Source organism: Perca fluviatilis, chromosome 24 (genome assembly GCF_010015445.1).
Source record: "Perca fluviatilis chromosome 24, GENO_Pfluv_1.0, whole genome shotgun sequence".
Lineage (NCBI taxonomy): Eukaryota > Metazoa > Chordata > Actinopteri > Perciformes > Percidae > Perca > Perca fluviatilis.
In genome coordinates this window covers 15,307,442-15,316,061 of record NC_053135.1, presented here as the reverse complement: position 1 = coordinate 15,316,061, position 8,620 = coordinate 15,307,442, and the positions used below count along the sequence as shown (strand labels likewise).

General features: G+C 45.2%; 1 long non-coding RNA gene across 1 annotated transcript; it reads left to right on the top strand.

Annotated features, from left to right (window-relative positions):
* The first annotated feature begins 6,772 nt into the window (after positions 1 to 6,772).
* LOC120554270 lies at positions 6,773 to 7,554 on the top strand. The gene is made up of 2 exons (XR_005638341.1): positions 6,773 to 6,856; positions 7,005 to 7,554. It is a non-coding gene; the product is annotated as an uncharacterized LOC120554270 (long non-coding RNA).
* Positions 7,555 to 8,620: the final 1,066 nt, after the last annotated feature.

The following is an 8,620-nucleotide window of genomic DNA, read 5'->3' as shown; positions in this document are numbered from 1 at the left end:
GGTATTTAGCTCCCCTGTTGTGAAATGAAAAGGCCCCTCTTTCAATGAGAATCGTTTTTTACTTTGTCACTGGATATATTTCCCCTCATTGCAGGATCCGTAACAGTCTCACACCAAGAGTCGTCATCAGCCCCCCTCTGACATAGGCCAGTAGTCTGGTTAAAGAAACAGTAACCTCCGGGCATGTTGTCTGAATAGATTTACAGGTCAGTGGAAAGTGAGGCCTGAACCATTTTAAGTGGACAGCTCCTCAGAGAGTTACTTTTTTTTTCACGCACTCGAGGCTACTGCTGCAGACCCCTGGCCACCTAGCAAGCACAGCACAAAAACGTGAAAGAATAAATGCCATGAGCCCTATTTTAACTATCTGAAACACAAGTATCAAACGTGAAACACAAATAGCTTCGTGGGCGGATCTCGGGCACTGTTGCTATTATAGCGGCAGGATAAATGACTCTTGCGCCCGACGCAAATCTAAAGTGGGTTGGTCTGAAGTAGCTAGGTGTGGTTTGGGCGTAACGTGCAATAAACCAATCAGAGCGTCATCTCACATTCCCTTTAAGAGCAGGCGTGCTTGTTCCATGGCGGATTGCTATTATGATGGCGGATTTGCCAGGCGCACGCCAGCGGGAGTTGTCAGAGATGCGGCAAAGTAATAAATGCCCGTCTTGACCAGGTGACGATGTTGCTGCGGCCTCTCAGGCGCATCTCCACAGTCTGGAGAGGATTGCTGCAGCCATGGAGCGTGGGCCTCCAAACGCACCACCTGCTCCTGTTGTGCCCGTTCCTCCTCCCCCAACTCCATCTCCGTCCACTCGCTCCATCAGGAGCGCATCGTGCAGCCACTCCCGGACCAGATTCCGCTGGAGTGTCCAATCCCGCCGTAGTTCAACATCACGTCTCCTTAAGTCCTCTAATATTTCCTCATTTATGTCATCAACATATGATTCATGGAAATGTTTGAAATGTATGTAAAACACAACAAGCCACAATTAATGCGGCAACTTTTTGAGGACTGTACTGTAAAGTGCCTCCTGATCTATCCAAACACCTGAAGCACATTTTCAGTAATATTTTTCTTTGTAATTATGTATGGTTTGCAAAAATGGGAACTGCTGCGTCCGTGTAGATGGGAGAAGCAAAGTGTATGCGTGTTGTGCACACGCTACATTATGGCCAAGCATGCGCCCCTAAAATAGCATCTGAATAACGCACCACTTACTTTAGACTAGCGACACTGTCTTTAGACTAGGTTTTTTACTGGTCTGTGGCGGAATTGTTTTCTGAAACTGAAAAATAGCACCGGAACACGCCTCCTCTTTTCGCTGAACGGCCCCCAGAAGAGCAAATACATTCCCTAATTTACCGACATGCGTCTGTGGAGGGAAAAGTCCGCTGTGCATCGGGTGCAAAATAGGAATGATACATGCGTCGTGTACAAAGGCAATTGCGCCGAGTGCAAGATAGGGCCCCATAAGTATAACATTAATGCTAGCTAGCCACCCAAAGTTCAAGTGTCTCCCCCATAGACTAGTTAAGGCTAAAGACAGCATTTAAACAGTTACAGTTACAGAATGTAATCTTCATTATCTGCTCTACTTACCACTGCCTTGCTTTCTTTTCTCATTATCCTTCTTTTTCTCTTCTCTTTTTCACTCCCAGAAGGATAATTCTTCTTCATATTCATTTTACTTAAAGTGCTCATATTATGCTTTTTGGCTTTTTCCCTTTGCTTTTCTGCTCCGACAACAACCACAGCTGCAGCAACGACAACCACAGCTTCTCCGACGACAACCACAGGTGCTCCAACAACAACCACAGCTGCATCAACGACAACCACAGCTGCTCCGACGACAACCACAGATGCTCCAACAACAACCACAGCTGCAGCAACGACAACTACAGCTGCTCCAACAACAACCACAGCTGCTCCAACAACCACAGATTCTCCAACAACAACCACAGCTGCTCCAACAACCACAGCTGCTCCAACAACAACCACAGCTGCAACAACGACAACCACAGATGCTCCAACAACAACCACAGCTGCAGCAACGACAACCACAGCTGCCTCAACAACAACCACAGCTGCAGAAACGACAACCACAGATGCTCCAACAACAACTACAGCTGCAGCAACGACAACCACAGATGCTCCAACAACAACCACAGCTTCTTCAACAACCACAGCTGCCCCAACAACAACCACAGCTGCCCAAACAACAACCACAGCTGCTCCGACAACAACCACAGCAGCAGCAACGACAACCACAGATGCTCCGACGACAACCACACCTGCTCCAACAACAACCACAGCTGCAGCAACGACAACTATAGCTGCTCCAACAACAACCACAGCTGCTCCAACAACAACCACAGCTGCAGCAACGACAACCACAGCTGCCCCAACAACAACCACAGCTGCCCAAACAACAACCACAGCTGCTCCGACAACAACCACAGCAGCAGCAACGACAACCACAGCTGCTCCGACGACAACCACAGCTGCCCAAACAACAACCACAGCTGCTCCGACAACAACCACAGCTGCAGCAACGACAACCACAGCTTCTCCGACGACAACCACAGGTGCTCCAACAACAACCACAGCTGCATCAACGACAACCACAGCTGCTCCAACGACAACCACAGCTGCTCCAACAACAACACCTGCCAACGACAAACCACAGCTGCAGCAACGACAACTACAGCTGCTCCAACAACAACCACAGCTGCAGCAACGACAACCACAGCTGCTCCAACAACAACCACAGCTGCAGCAACGACAACCACAGCTGCTCTGACGACAACCACAGCTGCCCCAACAACAACCACACGCTGCTCCAACAACAACTACAGCAGCAGCAACGACAACCACAGCTGCTATGACAACCACAACTGCAGCAACGTCAACCACAGCTGCTCCGACGACAACCACAGCTGCTCCGACAACAACCACAGCAGCAGCAACGACAACCACAGCTGCTCCGACGACAACCACAGCTGCCCAAACAACAACCACAGCTGCTCCGACAACAACCACAGCTGCAGCAACGACAACCACAGCTTCTCCGACGACAACCACAGGTGCTCCAACAACAACCACAGCTGCATCAACGACAACCACAGCTGCTCTAACGACAACCACAGCTGCTCCGACGACAACCACACCTGCTCCAACAACAACCACAGCTGAAGCAACGACAACTACAGCTGCTCCAACAACAACCACAGCTGCTCCAACAACAACCACAGCTGCAGCAACGACAACCACAGCTGCTCCAACAACAACCACAGCTGCAGCAACGACAACCACAGCTGCTCTGACGACAACCACAGCTGCCCCAACAACAACCACAGCTGCTCCAACAACAACTACAGCAGCAGCAACGACAACCATAGCTGCTATAACAACCACAACTGCAGCAATGTCAACCACAGCTGCTCCGACGACAACCACAGCTGCTCCAACAACAACCACAGCTGCAGCAACGACAACCACAGCTTCACCGACGACAACCACAGGTGCTCCAACAACAACCACAGCTGCTCCGACGACAACCACAGCTGCTCCGACGACAACCACAGCTGCTCCAACAACAACCACAGCTGCAGCAACGACAACCACAGATGCTCCAACAACAACCACAGCTTCTTCAACAACCACAGCTGCCCCAACAACAACCACAGCTGCCCAAACAACAACCACAGCTGCTCCGACAACAACCACAGCAGCAGCAACGACAACCACAGATGCTCCGACGACAACCACACCTGCTCCAACAACAACCACAGCTGCAGCAACGACAACTATAGCTGCTCCAACAACAACCACAGCTGCTCCAACAACAACCACAGCTGCAGCAACGACAACCACAGCTACCCCAACAACAAACACAGCTGCCCAAACAACAACCACAGCTGCTCCGACAACAACCACAGCAGCAGCAACGACAACCACAGCTGCTCCGACGACAACCACAGCTGCCCCAACAACAACCACAGCTGCTCCGACAACAACCACAGCTGCAGCAACGACAACCACAGCTTCTCCGACGACAACCACAGGTGCTCCAACGACAACCACAGCTGCTCTAACGACAACCACAGCTGCTCCGACGACAACCACACCTGCTCCAACAACAACCACAGCTGAAGCAACGACAACTACAGCTGCTCCAACAACAACCACAGCTGCTCCAACAACAACCACAGCTGCAGCAACGACAACCACAGCTGCTCCAACAACAACCACAGCTGCAGCAACGACAACCACAGCTGCTCTGACGACAACCACAGCTGCCCCAACAACAACCACAGCTGCTCCAACAACAACTACAGCAGCAGCAACGACAACCACAGCTGCTATGACAACCACAACTGCAGCAACGTCAACCACAGCTGCTCCGACGACAACCACAGCTGCTCCGACAACAACCACAGCAGCAGCAACGACAACCACAGCTGCTCCGACGACAACCACAGCTGCCCAAACAACAACCACAGCTGCTCCGACAACAACCACAGCTGCAGCAACGACAACCACAGCTTCTCCGACGACAACCACAGGTGCTCCAACAACAACCACAGCTGCATCAACGACAACCACAGCTGCTCTAACGACAACCACAGCTGCTCCGACGACAACCACACCTGCTCCAACAACAACCACAGCTGAAGCAACGACAACTACAGCTGCTCCAACAACAACCACAGCTGCTCCAACAACAACCACAGCTGCAGCAACGACAACCACAGCTGCTCCAACAACAACCACAGCTGCAGCAACGACAACCACAGCTGCTCTGACGACAACCACAGCTGCCCCAACAACAACCACAGCTGCTCCAACAACAACTACAGCAGCAGACGACAACCACAGCTGCTATAACAACCACAACTGCAGCAATGTCAACCACAGCTGCTCCGACGACAACCACAGCTGCTCAACAACAACCACAGCTGCGAGCAACAACAACCAACAACAAAAAATTTTTTTTTTAGTTAAAAAAACCAAAAAAAAAAAAAAAAAACAAAAAAAAAAAAAAAAAAAAAAAACAAAAAAAAAATAAAAACAAAAGCCCCTTTGGCAGATATAACAGCTGAACACAGTCATGGCATTCTTTCTACAATGGAAATCAAATATTCTTCAGAAAGTTCTTCCCAAATCTGTTCCAGAAGTTCCCATAAATGTGTGGCACTTGCAGGTTGCTTTGCTTTCACTTTTCTGTCCAGTTCATCCCAAACCAGCTCAATGGGGTTTAAGTCTGGTGACTGTGCTGGCTACTCCATGTTTTTAACCATCTTGTTCTTTTTTGCTAAGGTAGTTCTGGAATAGCTTGGACTTATGTTTTGGGTCATTATCGTGCTGTAGGATGAAACCCTGACCAACTAGGCGCATACCAGAGGGTACTGCATGGCGCTGCAAAATGCTGTGGTAGCCGTTTTGGTTCAGGGTGCCCTTTACTCTGAACAAATCACCGACCGTGGATCCAGCAAAAAAACCATCATGCTTCCTCCTCCATGTTTGACAGTTGATGTCACACACTGAGGAACCATCCTTTGGCCTACTCGACGGCGTACAAAAATCCTGCGTGATGAACCGAAGATTTCAAATTTTGATTCATCAGTCCATAACAACTTCTTCCAGTCTTCAGTAGTCCATTGGCTTGCTGCAACTCGACCTATCAAACCTGCAGCTCGAAGTCTTCTCTTTACAGTTGAAACTGAGACTTGCTTATTACGACCACTATTAAGCTGTACTTGAAGCTGTTGTCCTGTGAGCCGCCTATCACGCAAACTGTTGACTCTCAGAAACTTGTCTTCTGATTCTGTTGTGGCTTTGGGTCTGCCAGACCTCTTCCTGTCAGAGTTTTCCCCAGTTTCTAAGTGCCTTTTGATGGTGAAGAATACTGTACTCACTGACACCTTGACTTTCTTCACAATTTCTCTGTAGGAAAGACCAACATTCTTAAGTGTTATGATGGTCTGTCTCTCTTCCATTGTTATTTGCCTTTTTCCCGCCATTTTTATTGCAACACACTACTTTCTGCAGTACAATCCTGTTCAAATAATGCTCACGAGGGTATGGTACCACAGTGTGTTCCAACAATACTTTGATACAAACAGAGGGGTTTGTAAGTAATCCAGACAAGTTGGAACACCTATGGGAATTGGTAGCACCAACTTTCAAAGCTTGATCAAACTCCATTGCTGCAGAACAGCTTTACATTGTTAGCCAATTTCTTGTTCCCTGAAAAAGTCCTTTTTGTAAAATTCTGAAATGTACATTATTTTTCTGTTTTGGGTAACCAATTCTTTTTTTTTTTTACCTCAGGCAATTCACCACTTACCTTTGTACCATTTCAATCTATTCATTGGACTTGAACTGTTAAAATTTCAATAAAAAATAAATAAAAAAATGGGGTGTTTTTTTTACCAGTAGTGTAGATATTTTTTACCAAATAATCTTCCAGTTTGATGGGTCCAAAATTGAAACTATAAATATTGTCAATTTAATTGACAAGTGAGTTTAACATTCAAATGGATTAAGAGCCATAACTTTAGGCAGTTGAAATGCATTTGTATAGCTTGGTTAAAATATATGAGTATGCATGCAACAATGGTATGTTTAAGGACACAACTGTCCCAACAACTCAAGAACACAGGAATTATTTTACATTGACATTATTTTACATTGACATACACAAATCCCAGAGTTTTTTCTTAAATCAATTTACACATGTAATGTTTGTTTTTTATCCCTACAGGCTTGGAATCACTGGTATATCTACAGATGAAGATAACTTCTATTGGCGTGGTCAGCAATGAAACCATCATTGAAGGTGTTAAAGAGGTATGTTAATCAGATTGTGTAAAATAACCATTTTTGTGAAGGCTCTTCAACTAACATCAATGACATATCAACGATCATGCATGTACACAAGATAAACTGTGGGATGAGGTGGATTTTCTGATGTTTATTCTGTTTTTTCTCCATTAAGTTTTTCAGAGAACAGCTTCTGAATGCAACAGCCTACACGGTCACCGTGACAAACATTCAGAGGGTTACAGTTGCTCCATAGAAGCTGCTTGTGGATATATAAAGTTGCCTCAGCCATTTGATTTCTTGACAGTTTGAGAACAACCCATCAATTTCCCCAAATCATAAGAAGTATCTAGAATGCATTTAAGGGGCAAGAAAGTTGTTTTTTTATTAAAAACGGAGGTTTAGATTTTAGGCTCAGTGCCCTTTTACATATCTTTATCATCATTGTTAAAAACAACCCTCTACTAGGCAACATTAAGACACATTTCACTGTATAATCTCCAAACAATATTTTTATTATCACACTGTTGGCTTTAATTCCCAGAAATATGAATAGTGGAGATGTCCATTTGGCTTAAGTATCAAATTACTTGCACACTACAATGGAAAGACTGGCAATGATAATCTTGGTGAGTGCCTCATACCAAGTGTATGACAGTTGTACCTCGATTCAGGGAAATTAATGTGGTATAACTGACTGAATAAATGAGACATATCTATCTGAAGTGGCTTTCTGTGTTCATTTTGTGTTCTTTAATAAATCCTTTGAAAATAAATTCAACATTAAAGGTCCTATGACATGTTGCTCTTTGGATGCTTTTATATAGGCCTTAGTGGTCCCCTAATACTGTCTCTGAAATCTCTTTCCCATAATTCAGCCTTGGTGCAGAATTAGAGCCAGTCCCACAATGAGCCTTTTCTTAGTATGTGCCATTTCTGTGTCTGTATATATTGAGGAGGAGAGGGGGGGGCAAGGTGGAGGTTAGGGGTGTGGCCTTGACCAACAGCCACTTTGCTCATTTGAAAGCCATGATGTCTCTTTCTCATGGGTGGGCCAAATTCTCTGGGCGGGCAAAGCAGAGAAAGGGGAGGTAACCTTGCTCCTTATGACCTCATAAGGAGGAGATTCCAGATCGGCCCATCTGAGCTTTCATTTTCTCAAAGGCAGAGCAGGATACCCAGGGCTCGGTTTACACCTATCGCCATTTCTAGCCACTGGGGGACCATAGGCAGTCTGGGGGAACGCATATTAATGTTAAAAGAAATACCAAAATTTCATGCCATTGGACCTTTAAATTTTGATATTTAAAGCATATAGAATTATATATACATTAATTGTTGAGATTGTCCATAAAACATTATGTGAAAACAAAAAATATAATATAAAGTGAAAAGTTGATAATTTATATTAATTGTCTAAAACATTTCCTGACTATATAAAAATTATAGATATTAGCTGAGACACAATGCAACAAGTATTTAAACCAGATGTTCTGGAAGATGTCAAAAACATGCAGTCTGGTGCATGCCCTTGGAATCTTTAACTATTTAAAGTTGAAAACAAAACATGAATGATAATCTTAGATGAATACTTCACCCTTAAAATTTATATCCATTATTCAATGTGCTACCTTGAATTCTTGATAGAAATGTGTTTTTCTTGCATGCCTCATGGTGAATGAAGAATCCAAAAATGAAGAAAACTCTTTGTTCACCATGGAAGCATGAGAGAAAAGAATTCAATGTAACACAGGTTAAGCATGTTATATACAAATGATAATTTCGAGGGTG